Below are 238 nucleotides of genomic sequence, written 5' to 3'. Positions count from 1 at the left end.
AGCTGCTGCTGCTGCCGCTGCTGCTGCTCCTGCTGATGCGCCATGCTGAGGTCCAGTGGTTCTTCTTCGCTCTCGCTATGCAACTCCACGATGTGATACAAAGAGGTAACTGGCCCATAAGCTGACCCCACAGGACGGACGTAGTCAGCGTCCCCGGAGGATTCCTCAGAGGCCACTGACACCGAGGAGGTCCCGAGGAGGCGAGAAACCCCGAAGTGGCTGGGGGGGGGGGTGCCGG

The sequence above is a fragment of the Eimeria tenella genome, genomic scaffold (assembly GCF_000499545.2).
Source record: "Eimeria tenella Houghton genomic scaffold, Eth_scaff2318, whole genome shotgun sequence".
In the NCBI taxonomy this organism is placed as follows: Eukaryota; Apicomplexa; class Conoidasida; order Eucoccidiorida; family Eimeriidae; genus Eimeria; species Eimeria tenella.
This window is presented reverse-complemented; position numbering follows the sequence as displayed.